This window comes from Cygnus olor, chromosome Z, assembly GCF_009769625.2.
Source record: "Cygnus olor isolate bCygOlo1 chromosome Z, bCygOlo1.pri.v2, whole genome shotgun sequence".
Taxonomy (NCBI): Eukaryota; Metazoa; Chordata; class Aves; order Anseriformes; family Anatidae; genus Cygnus; species Cygnus olor.
In genome coordinates this window covers 42,383,046-42,398,365 of record NC_049198.1, presented here as the reverse complement: position 1 = coordinate 42,398,365, position 15,320 = coordinate 42,383,046, and the positions used below count along the sequence as shown (strand labels likewise).

Genomic DNA, 15,320 nt, shown 5'->3' with positions numbered 1-15,320 from the left:
AGATGCTGAAATACTCAAAGTGTTTTCTTGAAATTACTGTTACCTGAAATGGAGCTTGATCACCCCAAAACCTTAACTCATGCAGTGTATATCTTTGTATATCATAGCATAGAAATTACAGTAAATATTTGTAAAAGTGCAAGAACAGACTTGTAGAAAAGAGGCAAGAGCTGAAACTCAAAGAATCTATGTGAGAGTACTGTTATTTAGGTGGAAAAATAAGGAACTGTACTACAGAGCCTGGGGAAAGGTGAGGGCATGAATTGTGTGTGTACTGGGGTATCCTTTCTCGTCCAAAGGCATACATACATAAAGACCAGTCTTACATACCAACACCAAATAGAAGCATAGAAGCTTTGCATCTTAGCTGTTTACATTTTGCTTATTGTTTGGTGATTCCTAGCTGTCAGAGGAGAGCTCATAGGAACTCTGGATTTTATCGGAAACCCTTTGTTTTCCAGAGAAATATGCTAATTCTAATGCAACTTTCCACATGAATAATTTCTTGCATTCAAAGTGAACCTGTGGTCAGAGAGACACATTCATACCATGACCCAGAGCAAGCATATTGAACATCTGCCAGGCTAGTATGTATGTGGAGATGTACTTGTCCCTCTTCCCAAAGTTCCCACATCTTTTACCCCTGTGACAAAAATCAGCTCCTTCAGAACTTCCTCAAAGCACAAGGCGGTCTGTAAGTGCCCTAGCCCAGCTTTTATTATTTCCAGTATTCCACCTGTTCACAGGTTTGTCCAGATATTTGATCATCGCTGATTTTGCACTCCTGAATAATGGAAGCATTTTCTCCTTCTCTGCTTCAAGCAGTTGATCGGTGCTTATTGACTTTAAAGTGAAGCTGAATCCTGCCACCTTGTGATCAAGAAAATTAGCACACCATTTTGTTTTGTGAGGATGGGAAGAAGGATGAAAGGGGAAAGGAAAAGTTAACTGTACCTACCATATTTATAATAAGTAAGGAATTAAATGAGAGCCTGAAGGCCTAATGGTTGGGTCCAGCTGGAAATGGCTTGCTGGGGCCTCCTCACAAGTGCAATCACTCTGCTAGGAGCACTCTTCACACTGCAGCGTGCCACTTTTCATATCCCCACAAAGTTTCAAAGATGTGGGGTTTCAGTGGCCTTGCCAGTGATCTAATAATGAAAGCAAGGCACTTAACCCAGCCTCTTGGCCTGTAGTCAGTTTCTGTCTGATGGCCAGAGGTATGAATCACAGAGCTCCTGGTAACTCCATGTTTCAATTATTTGCAGTGTGCTACAAAGGGTAGCGCTACATGCTTTTCATCACAAAGCAATCACATCATGGGGTAGAGGGAAGGATTCTCCTCATTTACAAAACTAAGCTAGCATTAGTGGAGGAGGCAGTAAAAGGCATGAACTTCCATTTTCTGCGGAAGTCCAAGGCAGCACTCTTTCTTTCTCTGGCTGACAGGACTTCACAGGAGCTGCCTACTGTCTGGATCACTGTAAGTTCCTACCCCGACTTCACTCTATTTTGTCCACCACTTTTCTGAGTCACTCTGCAGACAGCCAAGCAGGACAGCTGATTGATTCTACATTTAACCGTTAAACTGCCTTCTGGACACCTCTGACAGCAAATGTAAATGGTGTTTTCACCTATGAGATGTCAGCAACAGGAATGCCAAAGCAGCTCTAATACTGCATTTGCTATTTGTGTCAAATGGTATTCATTCAACTTTTTATCAAATGTATGGACTTGCTCAGTTCACAGAAATCATTTTCCCTCAGATAATCCAGCTGACTTTCCTTATGCCTGTTTGCACACACATATTTTGCTATGGAAGACTTGCTTGTCTTTCTGATTACAAGGGTTCAACAGGTGGAAATTGCAAACATAATAAAAATCTGAAAACAGGTTAACAATTTTCTCCCAGTTTAAAAACAGCCCAAATAGTAAGGATTTGGGGGACATGATGAGCTGATGAAATTCTGCATCCTCTTTTACAGCAATTAGTGTAAACAGTAAAAAAACAAACAAGCAACCCCCCGGTCTTTGTTATACCAATTGAAAGGTTCAAAAATGAAACCTCAAAACTTAGCTGTAGCAACATTTCAAGTCAACTTCAGTTGGTATCACAAATTACTGACTAACTACTACTGACATTATGTGTTGTCACCCATTCAAACAGACTACATACCATGAATGTGTATCACTCAAGATTGTAAGGGTAGAACAGGATTTTTGACTCCTTACCTTCTAGGCTATATATGGTACACCAACCTGAAGAAGGAAATAGTTTGTTGCTCAAGATAGAAATCATTTAATTTATGATGCAGATATGCTTAACATGGCCATGCTACTTTCTCATTTGAACTGGGATCACTGGTCATCTCCTTCCAGAGGCTGTTATTCCAAGGGAAAATATTGTATCTACAATTGCACTTATTGCACTGTGCTGATGGCCCAGGAGGGACATGGTAACCCTGTTCCAAATCTACAGATGGTGTCTGAACGTGCCTCTTCACACACTAGCATAGACAACAGCCATGAACAGAAATAAGCAGTCAAACTAGTAGATACCTAGAAGGTCAGAAATCGATAGTTTCTGACTGACTGGTTTAGGATTGAGAGATCCTGATGGCCTGCACCACAGAGGTGAATGGAGGTAATTCTTCCACTAAGGTTATGGATAATATACTACGAATAGTTTGGTAATTCTAATCTCCTTGATCTGAAAGTATGGCAGCACTCTTTTTTTTTTTTTTTCATTATGGTTATTCTTTTTTTTTTTATTCTGCTTTTTTTTTTTTTTTTTTTTTTTTTCTTTTGCAGGATTTAGTCTGCAATGGAATCTATGAATATCCTTTTGGTTAATACCTTTTCCACCCTGCTGTTTCTCTCTCTCCATCAGCTATGGATAAGACCACACCCTTGCTGATTATTCTCAGTGGCTCCCCAGCCTTTGCTCACCACCAAGACATTGTGCCTTCTCCCCATCTCCTCTGCATCCCTTTCCTTCCAACAACACCTGGATTTGGTCACAGGGAATAAGGGATTCTCTTACATAATGCTAATGTTCTGCAGGTTTCTATGGTACTTCCACTTGGTTTCCCACAGCAACCACACAGTACAGGAGACATTTTAAGCTGTACCATCGTCATCATTTCTTAATCCTTTTCCTAAGATTCAGATAATATTGGTTCTTCATGCTGTCACTGTCCAGGCTCCACTTGGTGTCAGTTTTTCTGAAGTTCAAACAAAGTTTCCTTGTGTTTTGCAACTCTGAAAACATGGAAGAGTTGATAGCTACCATCTATTCACTGAGAGTATCATAAAAGTACACAATCTGAGAACATTTAGGTTTTGTAAGTGCTAGCATGAATTAATCTCAGTATTTTTGGTACCTTCTCTAAATTGCTTGCTAAAGCACAGTACAGCTGCCTCCCCCTATCAGCAGAGTTTATTCTGTGAAGCACAGTACCTACAGTTCTGCACAGGAAGCAGGGCCTGTTGACTGCTAAGAGGATTCACATTCATTTAAGGTGAATTCAACTTACAATTTAAAGTTAATAAAAGTTTCCTATTGCCATAACTTTAGCTTATCTATCCTGCACAGCTTAGTACTCTAGAGTTAAATGCTGTTCAAATTTTACTTTTTTACCTTGGCCTTCTGTTCCATCTGTTAGCCTGAACTGATAATGCAGAAGTTTTATACCTACTTTCAGTGGAATTTGCTAGAGCTTTTTGTAGAGATTATCTTTTTTAGATGTATGAAAATTCTCATTAATGTACTCCATTCAAGCCCAACATACTTGATTATATTCCCTATAGCGTTTTTTTTTCACATTGAGTGTTGATGCATGAACTTTCACTAAACATATTTTTATGTTAAGCATTTCATGCAAGAATTACAGAGAAAAAAAAAAAAAAAAAGGGAATGAAACGTGTGGTTCTTTCTTGCTCACCACTGTCAACACAAACTGAAGGTTTGCTTTCCTTTACCATAGTTTATTAAACACTTTCAAAACCTCAAATCAAAGTCTGCACTCTAGTTAACTGTTTTTTTTCTAGGGACATGATCCAAATCCTGTCCATAATCAATGTCTACCTAAGTTCATTGGTCTTTGGGTTACGCTGTAATTTTGTATAAGTGATGGCTACAGACTTTCTCTGCCCACTAGCAGACTTAACGCAGCAGATTTCTGAGAACATGCCATGAGCCAGCCCCAATTAACCTTCCAAGCACTACCTTGCACTCAGTGATTCAGCTGCTCCAGCTCTTTGGCTGGGTCCCTGTGTCTTAGGATGGTTCCCTCATTCCAAAAGAAATCTGTAGATTTTAACAACCCTTCTACCAGCAGCAAGTTGCAAAGGCAGATCAGGACCTTCTATTGAGGGTGCCAATATGACGTATTTAAACTTGGGTTTGCTCCATTATTTGCAGTTTCATCATTCATCCTACACCTTCTCTTTTCAGATGTTTGTACATTTATTTGCCTTTTACATAAGCTACTTCTTCAGGATCTGTTTCTGGCAGAAGTACTTCTTTATGGCTTCTCTTTCTCCCTGGATTTCAACTGTCATGTATCACACCTCACTTGCACCATAGGCCTTCCCCCAAAGTTTTTGGCTAAGTACAGATATTTGGGTAGACTTCTGGAGTTATTTCCAATTCCAGTGACACAACATTAGCAGCTTTCACATGCCTGCCAGACACATATCTTTCTGTCTCTCCAGTTGTTTCAGGGTTTTCAGTCCATCCCAGCTATGGAAACAGCAGATGAAATAAACTCCCCCTGTAACAGGGAAATGGGGACATCTAATGTTGATGCACTGCTCCCCATACCTAGGAGGTGAAGTCTGCATTACATGGGCCTAACTTACTCATCACAAGTACCACTGGGTACTGTACATTTTTGTTTTGCCTCTGCAGCAGGAATTCTCTGATTTTGTTAGAATTTGGTCGGGCACGTAGAAAAGAAGCTAAAAGAAAGACAAAGGTCTTAAAGCCCATTAATATCAAACATCAAACAGTAGCATTTTCTAGCTGTGCCATTGTGAAGACCTCTCCTGAAGAATGGTCATCATCTGACTTAGATACATTTTCCTCAGTAACAGAGGTTGGCTGTAGCAGCAGGATTCATCTTATTACATGCAGACATTTACAGCATCACTCTATGTTCCTTTCGTATTTAACAGGAAGAAATGGACAGTGCCTGACACATTTCATAGAATCATATAATCATTCTGGTTGGAAAAGACCTCCAAGATCGTCTAGTCCAACCATTAACCTAGCACTACTACTAAACCACGTCCCTAAGCACCACATCTGCATGTCTTTTGAATACTTCCAGGCATGGTGAGTCCACCACTTCCCTGGGCAGCCTGTTCCAATGCCCCACAACCCTTTCAGTGAAGATTTTTTTCCTAATATCCAGTCTAAACCTCCCCTGGTGCAACTTGAGGCAATTTCCTCTTGTCATATCACTTGTTGCTTGGGACAAGAGACTGATCCCTACCCTGCTACAACCTGCTTTGAGGTAGATGTAGAGTGTGATAAGGCCTCCCTTGAGCCTTCTTTTCTCTAGGCTAAATAACCCCAGTTTCTTCAACTGCTCTTCATAAGACTTGTTCTCTAGATACTTCACCAGTTTTGTTGCCCTTCTTTGGACACGCTCCAGCACCTCAATGTCTTTCTAGAATTGGGGGGCCCAAAACTGAACACAGTTCTCAAGGAAATCACTTCCCTACTCCTACTGGACACACTATTTCTGATACAAGCCAGAATGCTGTTGGCCACCTGGGCACACTGCTGGCTCATATTCAGCTGGCTACTGACCAATACACCCAGGTCCCTTTTCAATGTGCAGCTTTTCCAGCCACTTTTCTGACAGCCTGTTGCATTGCATGGGGTTGTTGTACCCCAAGTGCAGGACCTGGCACTTAGCCTTTCTGAACCTCATACAGGAGGCCACAGTGCATCAGTCCAGGCTATCCAGATTCCTCTGCAGAGCCCTGCTACCCTCAAGCCAATTAACACTCTCGCCTAACTTGGTGTCACCTGCAGAGTTACTGAGGGCACACTCAATCACCTCATCTAGATCATTGATAAATATATTGAGGAGAACTGGCCCCAGTACAGAGTCCTGGGAGACATCATTAGTGACCATATAGTAGATATCTAAATAGTTCAGATGGATCATGTCCTGAAAGTACCTGTTTCTCCATTGACTGCAAGAGATCTTTGGGTGATTATCTAGATTTGGAAGACTGTTTTCCAGATAGGTACATTTAAGTGGATGCAGATTCTGGAGAGAGTTCAGTCTTTGAATGACCCATTGAGGAAATTTCAGCTGATGTGCCTGTAAATATTTAGAGGCTACAGGCAATACAGACAATAGTACCTTCACTCGTGGATCATAATTCCCAGACAAAAGAATTTTTTTTTTACAAGTCTTAGCCATCTTTTATTTCGGTCAATAAAATATAAAAGGCTAGGAAGAACATTCGTCATAAAAACAGTAAGAAAAATCCCCCACAAATTCAGGTGCATCATATTCCAATAGTGTTTGCATACCTACAACATTTAGTTCATTGACCAGTAGCCAGTAACATCATGATTCAAGCAGAAAATTGTCTCTTCATCATGTCTACTTGTAGAGGAACTACTTGGCCAACTGTGTGACTGTTCAGCAACAACAGTAGGTGTCTGTTTTCCAAGATCCACCTCTGTAGAATTCAGCCCAGTTTTTGCCTTTGGTATATAATCTCAGTCTTCCTATGATTTTGGAGTAATTGATTGCATTTTCCCTTCTGAATCCCAGCTATACAAACTCTTCAACCTCTCCTGATCAGTGGCTGAAGACATTATGTATCCTCAGGAAGCCAAGTCAGTTCTGAAACCCATGTCCAGAATCTAGCCATGAAGTCCATGTCCTTGTAGCCCAGTCCCGTTTGATTTCTTTTCCCACAACAGAAACCCTTTCTTTTCTTGTACTGTCCTGGCTAGTATGCAAAATCTAACATTTCTTGTGGTGCATTATTTTCCTTATAGCCCCTGCACTTGGGACTAGACACCCCTGATGCAGTATGCTTCTTGGCACAGGACTGTGCCTCATCAGAGTTTTGTGCAGTCATGTCAGCCAGGGTTTACCCGGGTATAGCTAAGAATAATTTTCTCTAGTCATGGTTCACACATGGCCAAATCTAGATTATGTTCTGGTTTCACCCTTTAATGCAGGTACACCTTACATACGGTTGGATGTACTATCTTTTTTGGCAACCACAACTGCTGAGCCAGTCTCGACCTTGCTGCAGGTATAGGGTTTCCACCAGGTCTGGGACGCGTGTGTCTGGCCTCACTGCCACTATTTGCATGACTAGGACTGGAGGCTGTGGTGCTTATGGTCAAAAAGAGATGTGATTTTTTCCAGCCCTTTTTAAGGAAGTAGGTTCGACTTTCTACTTCATGTAGCACATATATCCACATTATCTCTTCTAGGGAGGCTCAGGAGGAGTCACTGAAATCCAATTTAGTCTTTCGTCCCATCACAATTTATCAGAGTGCATCTTGTCTGTATTTGTTTCATAGGATGGACCTTGCACTGTAGTACCTGCATTTTTTTTAACCAGAGGTGGGATGGGGTAGTTGAAGAGTTTCCCAGGCATTCACTCTTCCACAGATTCCAGTCATAAGAGCCTGTACAATGTACACAATCCCTTTCTTTGCTGTTTGAACCAGGAGCAATATTTCCTGAAAGGAAGATGGCCTGATGGTTAAAAGGTTAAAAGCTTTGTTAAACATGTATGTGTGTTGCCATTGATTGTCGATTTGATGATATTTAAGTGTACTTTGAAATGAAACCACTGATGTAGGGCCCTCTCCTTGTCATCCTTACTCAATTCCAGTGTGAAATAGCCTAACACATTGTCAATTTATTAATTGACCACAGAGAGGGGGTCAAAGGACTGAAGTACATGGGTGGTAATTACTGTGGTTTGATAAATCTGGGTAAGTGAAAGTTCACTATAGCTTCAGTGTAACTTTTTATGTATTGAGAAAACTAACAAAAATCTGGGGCTATGTTTACACAACACATATGATACAGCTGAATGCCAAAAGATCTTGTCAGGTAATTATCTTTAAAGCTCAGATCCGGAGATGCTGCTTCAGGAGCTTGTTTGATTTGGCAGGTCAACATAGACTCAGCCACATGTGGGAATAAAAAAAAGAGTCACCATTTTGAAAAGCAGATGAATATGATCATTAATATGGTGATGTGTTTAAGTGGAGCTCTTTTTATTGTTTTGTGGTTTCAACTCTTGTATGAAAGTCCATGGTTTTTTGTTTGTTTGTTTGTTTTCTTGTTTTGTTTTGTTTTGTTGACCAGATGTTAAAAGAAGTTCTTTACCTTTTATTCTTTAGTTGCACTTGGATTTCTAAAATTTGTATTTAATTCTTAAGGTAAGATAAATGAGGAGTAAATGTAAACAGCAATAACACAGATGATGTATACATGATGTAATAATAAAATGAGTGTGTTATTCAATTATTAATAGATTGTTTTTATGATAAATATATAAACCATTTTTGTTTAATATTATAACTCCAACATATTATTTTTCACAAATATATAAACTTTTATATTCCAAGCCTATATATAACAATATATTTATCACGTTGAGAGAATTAGTCTGGCAGCACTACCCCAGAAGCCACTGGTCCAGCTAGTCATTTGTAAAAATTTTCTAAGATCAATTTACTAACACTAAGTATGTTATTTCTGGTGACCTAGAAATGCAAATCATAAGTACAAGAATGCAAACATTTTAAAGCTGACAAAATAAAAATCACATGCTTCTGTGAACAAAGCAGCATCCATGAAAATGTGTTTTGACTGTTCTTGCTTTTGAATTAACATCCTGTTCTTGAATATATGGGTTGATTCCTCAGAATTCACAGAGGCACATAAAGACCAAGGTCTTGTTTAAAAATTTGTACAACAATGTAAAAACAGGTTGTTATTAAATGCATGGAAGTTCTTCCTCTTCCTAAGATATGGTTTCATCAAGCCACTGTGTGCATTAACACAATCATATATGCAAATCCTAAGCAGTATCTACACAGGCAACTCAGTTACACTGAGGATGCTGTTCAATTGCTACACAGCAAATGTTGGGTAAGCATGATTCTGGGGAAAAACAAACCAACCAATAAACAAACAAAAACAAACAAACAAAAACCTTGGAAATGCCTCCTAATTGAGCCCCTACATAAGGGGACTTCATAAAATCAAAAGTATCTCTGAGGAACTGCAAAGAGACTGGAACACAGAGCTGGCTCACGTGTGCTACTAGAGAGCATTCAGTTGGCATGGACAGGGAAGAGCAAAAAGACCTTTTACCTCAGTGATAATTGTTAGGACATGCAACAGTCTCCCAGGAGAAAAAAAAAGTTGGAAACACCAATATTTGGTATATTTAAATCACATTAAATAAAACACTAGAAACTCCACCATAGGAAATGGACTTCCACTGGCATCCTAATGCTCCAACCCTACTGCTGCCCAAATTCATAATACCCAATATCCTAATTTTCAAACCTGTGCCTACCACTTCTTTTTCAGATCATCTCCATGGTTACATAAATACAGAGTTGGGTACAATCAACAGCTGAGATGTTTTCCATTTTGCCAAATGAGACAACTATCAGAACTTTTCCTGCAATTAAAAATTTCCTTTCTCTCTGCATTGGAAGGGGGAAAAAAATCACAGAAAAAAAAAATATCTCCATAAAGTCTACTTTGTTTCCTGTGTCATTTCTTGACTGCCTTCCCTTCATAGAAGACAAAATCTTACATCCCAGAGCATCCCTTAGCTTTTTACTTTTATGGTATACATTGGCTCTGCTGGACTTCAGAAACTGAAAGAAAATGTACTTGACTGGAAAGTTGCCCAGTGGGCTGTTGCTGGCACATAATTCAGCATTTGACCTTTAAGCTGAATCTCAGTACAAAGTAGTGGATTCTTTTGAGGTTTTGCATGCATTTTGACTGTAGAGTGTGACACCATTGAGAAATGCAAAGTAATTGCTTCAATACAGCAGCGTTTTTACTCCTGCTTAAACGAAAACAATACGAACAACAAGAGTAGTGTGCCAGCTGTAAGGAAAAGGTTAACACTGGAAGGTTCTTAATAGGGGCCTGGGGCACTGGTGTAAGTCAGGGTGTGCTGAGCCTCCAAAGCTGCCTTTATCGACAGTGTCAGTATCTCTTTGTCTGACAATAATGGCGCTAAAAACTCCCGCTCATCACAAAAGATATAGTGAGACAAAAGGCCTGACTCGTCAATGAATTATCCTACTTTCGTGCCATGCTAACTCCTCTAAAAACAAGCAGAAGCAATGACAGCTAAATGAAAAAACAGAGGTGCAAATCCAGCTCATCTCAAGGCAAAGGTTTTGTTCATTAACAACATCTTCTTTTACTGAAACAGAGCACCAGACAATATTACAGAATCAGAGTCACAGAATGGTTTGGGTTGGAAGGGACGTTAAAACTCACCCAATTCCAACCCGCTGCCATGGGCAGGGACACCTCCCACCAGACCAGGCTGCCCAAAGCCCCATCCAGCCTGGCCTTGAACATCTTCAGGGATGAAGCATCCACAGCTTCTCTGGGCAACACCACCCTCCAAGTAAAGAACTTCTTTCTTATGTCTTATCTAAATCTACCCTCTTTCAGTTTGAAACCACTACCCCTCATCCTGTCACTACACTCTCTGATGAACAGTCCCCCCAGCTTTCCTGTAGGCCCCCTTTAGGTATTGGAAAGATTGCATGCTGTATTTTCTAAATGAAACTATGTTATAATCACCATAACAAACTACAGGAATGATATTGTACCTGTCTTAATTATGTGTTTATGGCAGTTGTCATCAGAGAGTTCCAACACAAGGTTTTGAAAATGAATTTTTTTTTTTTTTTGCATAGCATGCAAATGAAAAAAGAAGATACAATGTAATTTGAGGGACATTCTGCAGGAAGGCATGATCTTGGCAGAAGACTTTTTACTTCAGTCTCAAAATGAAGGCACTTTCTGGACAAAAGTTGTATCTAAAAATAGGAACAGGTTTTGTTGCAGGGTTTCTGAAAGAAGATGTTGGCTATATGCCATTTACAGACCTGTAGGCAAAGATAGGTGTGAATATAAAATGCATGCCTTGGAGTAATCCTAGACTTTGCAAATCATTCATCATCTGAAAGACGCTGGGTGTGTGTTGCCTCGTACTGGAGGGGAGTTCTAGGATCTTAATGAGACAAAGGTATCAGAAAAATATGCAGAAGTGTTAGCCATTTGATTATATTTTCTGTGAGGCTGAAGAGATGCTGTGGAATTTATCCCTAGTAATGCAAGGCAATAACCTAAGACACTGAACTCCAGACACTCCTGAGAGCTCATGTTCATAATCTTCAGTTATGACACCAAACACTGAATGACAAAAGCAACACCAGTGGGATCCATGTGATTGCTTCTGTCAGAAAGTGTCACCAAGATAATAAGCATTCCCCAGGTGTGCCCAGAGATTCGGTGCTCCCTATTCCCAAACTCAGAGAGATTATTAACACACCAAAACACGATGTTAAATCACTTCCCAAGGCAGTGCAGCAAGTTCGGAGAAAGCCAGAAACAGCTGGGTCACTGTAACCTGAAGTGTGTTCTGTTTTTCTTTTCTTTAACATTTACTCCTTTTGCAAATTATTTTATAAAAACATCATTTTGTACCATGAATTAAATTAAACCTTTTATTTTCCGACAGAAATACTTACCTATAATTCCTCCCAGTAGATGAAAGAGAGGTGCGGTTTGCAAAAACGTGGAATCAATATTCTTAATTACTCTTTATAATGGAAAATCTGACTGTGTTGAAAGTGACAAGAAAATTTTCACCTACTTTTGCAGGATCAGAATTGAACTTCAGACACCCAGAACCAGATACAAAATTTACTGAAGACGGTGAGATTCTCTCAAAAATTTCAAGAGGACAGATAGACTTTTTTTTTTTAATCCCTCCCACAGGGCGCACCTAAAGTCTAAGAAATTAACACCATTTCTGAATGGTCTGTTAAACATTTTCTCCCTCTCTGTATCCCATTCCCCTTCAAGGGCTTTGAAATTCTTTGGGGCAATTCAAATCTCATTCAACAGAATGGGTTTTCTGATGACACTTTGACATGCTTTGTGTGCACCATCATCTTATGGAGTCCAGACCTTGTAACAAGAAATACAAGTTCCCGCAAGTGTTGATCAGATTTCTATCTTGAGAGAGCAAAGTCATGGAAATTTTTATAACTATACGAAATATTGCTAGCCTGTGCATGGTGTGATTACCCTTCCTGGATCAGAAACCTGAAGGTTTGGCTCACAGGCAGGGAGCTGGCCTCCTGTACAAAGCTGACATCATAATTAATTAAAAGAAAGTCACTGTACTGCTGGCATTCTTGAGATGAGGCATTAGTGTAGCACTTTCTGGACAGCATCCAGTCTTACAAATGATATCACAAATTGCTTGGCACAGATACAAGCTCTCATCATTAAGGGAAAGTGCAAGAAAGCTATTGGGATTCCTACCGTAGTGTAAACACAAACAAGGAAAAAATAAATAAAAACACCTCCCCCCCCCCCAAAAAAAAAAAAAAACCACCTCACAACATACAATTACTTATTCTTCAGGAAAAAAAAAAATCAATCAAACAAACAAAAAATCACATTGGTATTTAATAAAAAGAAGTGAATTGCACAAGACTGCTACAGTCTATACTAAGGGTTAGCAGTGACCACAACTCCCTCATCACAAACAGCAAAGCTTCTGTATGCCCCCTAATGTCCTTGCACTCCTCTCATATCACCACTCTTCAGTAATATGATATGTTTACTCATTTTCCAAGATAAAGCTGAGCATAGCTGATGTGCTTCTATTGATTCTTTTCTTCTGTATTTCTAGGCATTTTGTTTAACAATGATAGCAAATGGATGAATAATACTATCTCTTCTCAGCAGTGTCCACAGTCAGTTACTTTTTTAACTGTCTGTACTACTATTGGTTGATCATCCCCTGATCTCTCCTATTTCTCCTTTTAAAGCAGGTCTTCCCAGCAGGGCTGATGTCTGTGACAAAGTTTTTTGATTCTGATTCCCAGAAGATGTGGAGAATGGACATTCTGGTGACTATGACTCAACCTTGGAAGCTGCTGCAAGTCCCAGTTCAGAAGTTCTCCTTCCTCCAGCTTGATTCAACAGTAGTGTAAAACAATTCTTGATCTCTGAACACTGCTCATTAATGAGAAAAAATGGAAAGAAAGAAAGAAAGAAAGAAAGAAAGAAAGAAAGAAAGAAAGAAAAAGAAAGAGAGAGAGAGAGAAAGAAGAAAAGAGAGAGAGAAAGAAAGAAGAAAAGAAAGAAAGAAAGAGAAAGAAAGAAAGAAAGAAAGAAAGAAAGAAAGAAAGATAGATAGAGAGAAAGAAAGAAAGAAAGAAAGAAAGAAAGAAAGAAAGAAAGAAAGAAAGAAAGAAAGAAAAAGAAAGAAAGAAAAAAAGAAAGAAAGAAAGAAAAAGAAAGAAGAAAGAAAGAAAGAAAAAGAAAAAGAAAGAAAGAAAGAAAGAAAGAAAGAAAGAAAGAAAGAAAGAAAGAAAAATAAAGAAAGAAAAAGAAAAAAGAAAGAAAGAAAGAAAGAAAGAAAGAAAGAAAGAAAGAAAGAAAGAAAGAAAGAAAGAAAAAGAAAGAAAGAAAGAAAGAAAGAATGTTAAGCAATCTAATTTGTGTTAGTAAATGTGTTTCACTGTAATGGCCAAAAGCACTATTTCTCTGCCATTCTTTGCCTTTTTTCATAGTCATCCTATGTTCTGATTGGGATACAGATTCTAATTTCTGAAGGGAATAAGTGTATTTCTTTAGTTGTTTTTAGGGGATAAATTTACTAGAGCAGCTCATTAAATCACTAGCTTACTTGTTTCAGTTTCCTGGATCTACCTTATGTACATGCAGAGAAAAAATTGATTGCCAAAATGCAGAACATTTAGCTTCTGCTCACTGTCTTTCTCTAGTCAATACTTACTTTAACATGTAAGGTCTGATGTAGCCTTGTATCTATAATTATGGGATGAGTTCGTAAGTGCACAAATTAGCTTTTTTTTTTAATGGGGGTAGTAAAGGATAACTGGTACTTCTGTATTACAGATTGATTGGGAACATCAGACTCATACCCATGTCATTTGGTGCATCCCTTCAGGGTTGCACCATAAAAAAAGAGATAGGTTCATCTTGAGCCACCTCTTGGTCAGCAGCTGCTGTTAGACCTCTCTATATCCTGAGGTACTCTGTAATTCTGTGCCACCGGTTCAGGACTAGGTGAATGAACTAAAAGGAAGGAGGGCAAGACCAGAAATTCCCAACATGATATCATATACTTTAAGCTCTAGATTTCTACAGTTGCTCAAGAGAGTTAAAAAGAAGTTGCTTAAGATTTTATTAAAAGTTCTAGAAAATCGTTACTACTTATTTGAAAGAAAATAAACACAAGGAATTTTCATAAACCATAATGTACATCTGGCATGTAGAATGTTTTAAGAGATTTACATTTTCAAAAAGGATTTTGACTCTGTAGCCACTTGAGTAACTCCAAGTTACTGTTCTGCCAAGCCAAATTCTTTTCAGTTACAGGATTTAACAAATAAAGTTGAAATAGAGAAAAAGAAAATGATGAATAACAAGTATGCAGTCAAGTTTTAAAGAGAAGAGCAGTTTTTCATTTTCTTCAACTGCACAACTCAGTATAAAACATCTAAAAGTCAAAATCACACTACTAGGTGACCTCCTTTCCAGTTCTACATTTCAGTCACAGCCCAGTGATGAGTCCAGTCAAGAAAGTCTAGAGATTCCCAAAAGCTGAGTATCCAACCAGATTTTTTTGACAGTTTTTACTCCACTAGTTCATTACAGTTTTCTGCAGGAAACAATGATAGATAGAATTTCAAGCCATGGAGATGACTTTACTTTCCTTTATTTTTCTTCCTTCCATTTCCCTCTAGTGTTTTGTTTGTTAGTTTGGTAGGTTGATTGGTTGCTTGTTTTGTTTATGTGTATGTGTCTGTGTGTACTTAACTGCAAATGAATTCATTTCCACCTTTTATTTTCCCACTATCTTTCACTTGCATTAAAAGTTGATCTGTTTATTAGAAACCTCAGAAAGATCATTCACCTGGCATGTAGAACACTTAGGGAACAGTTGTTGCAAAAAATATATATATCAGAAGCATCTGTGACATCCAATAAAATATTTAAACC

The 15,320-nt window shown here is 38.8% G+C and overlaps 1 long non-coding RNA gene across 1 annotated transcript; it reads left to right on the top strand.

Moving 5' to 3' along the window:
• The first annotated feature begins 1,275 nt into the window (after positions 1-1,275).
• Positions 1,276-13,427, top strand: LOC121061649. Its single transcript, XR_005815201.1, has 2 exons — positions 1,276-1,483; positions 13,124-13,427. It is a non-coding gene; the product is annotated as an uncharacterized LOC121061649 (long non-coding RNA).
• Positions 13,428-15,320: the final 1,893 nt, after the last annotated feature.